Consider the following 1,586-nt stretch of genomic DNA (forward strand, 5'->3'; position numbering starts at 1 on the left):
GAAAGTTAATACATGAGAAGATAAGGTAACTTTCTTCTCATTGGGTTTGCAAAGGGCCCTGTCCCCGAGAACTACGGGGTTGGTTGTGCGACAGTGGAATGCGCATACGCAAGAATATGACTTGAGTTGTTGAAGGAAGGTGCACATGTGGCACTCACCCGCGAAGCGATATAAGCGGGAAAAATAAGAAGAAGAAACGTGAGTCTGATAGAGGCCTATGGCATGTATCCGTGATATTCATATACAACGCCGAAACAGTCGAAGGGTTTAATCTTTGGAAGCGCGTTAAAACCGTTTTTGGAAGTGGGCTGACAACGTATGTGGGAGTGGGCAGGTTGGTGAATGGTGATATATACGCGAAGTTATCGATTCGGGTTGCATACTATGCACAAGTGATATGCTGCCGACAAGAATATGTAAACATGTCACCATAAGAACTCACCATAAAAACATGCATAACCATCAGACTATCACAGTCCTTGCATGTACATGGCACTCCTGTGAGTGATATACATATATCAAGAGTGATATTTCTTTCACGTATACGAGCGTTGGTACAATGTGTACTCACAGACTGCAATATAATCTGCTCTAACCTAGTAAACTGTACGGATTACCTATGCATTGGGGTGAAAGTTGTGTGTGGGGACTAGCACTACCTGTTTGTTGGGTGCCTTGTGGCCTGATGGTGTGTTTGATGCATAATATCATAGGGCACCAAGTATGTGTGTAATCAATGTGCTCTGCGCAACATCTACGGCCGCAAAAGTGTTTTGAATTTAGCTACAGTACATACAAAAGTATGCGACAAACCCAAAGCTATCCCAATACGTACCTTCAAGAACCAAACCTTATGCCAACAACACACACATCAACACTGACAGTCACATACGAGCAATATTGTAAACATCTAGCACTTCAATAGAGATAAAGAACAATATCACATCCGAGAAATATTGTAAACATCTAGCACTTCAACACATTTCGGTACAACTGAACGCTAACATACGGAAGGAATCGTATACGGGCTGTATAGAAGCGCTTGAACTTCTTCCTCAGGATGAAGAATAAGCACAGCAGTAGCACACCAACAACCGCGGAGATGCCGAGGGCAACTGCGAAGGTCTAAGCAGCAGGTAGCGATGGTAGGTATATTGATAGTAGACATGCAGCGCGGTGGTTAAAGTATCAGTATGAGCACAATGGATGCGAGTATAGAGTAATGTGTACACAACCACACCCAAAGCCTCAGGCGCTCAGCACAAAGTCAAGCCTGAGCTACCATGAATACAAGCTCATACAAGGACGGGTTATGGCACCCAGAAAGCAAGCTAAAGGTAAGCTGGTATTACATGAAGACTTACGATATTCATACGTCGGCAATTGGGCTCGTTTAAATAAAATCAAAAAGGAACGCATACTCATCATTATATAAATATTTCAAACACATGGAATGGGCGACATATACCTCAGAGGTACGCAACGATGTCAAAGGCGTGTTTACTCAAACAGCGCATACTCAAAATAATCAATCTGAAACCATGAATCACGAATAACGAATAACGAATCACAAATCAATATATATA

At 42.5% G+C, this 1,586-nt stretch overlaps 1 protein-coding gene across 2 annotated transcripts in view; it reads right to left on the bottom strand.

Moving 5' to 3' along the window:
- Positions 1 to 1,586, bottom strand: part of SARC_07009 — a gene marked incomplete at its 5' end in the record, with an annotated part of 20,385 nt that overhangs the window by 18,154 nt on the left and 645 nt on the right. The gene's annotated exons all lie outside the window — the stretch shown is intronic.

This window comes from Sphaeroforma arctica (genome assembly GCF_001186125.1).
Source record: "Sphaeroforma arctica JP610 unplaced genomic scaffold supercont1.530, whole genome shotgun sequence".
Classification (NCBI taxonomy): Eukaryota; class Ichthyosporea; order Ichthyophonida; genus Sphaeroforma; species Sphaeroforma arctica.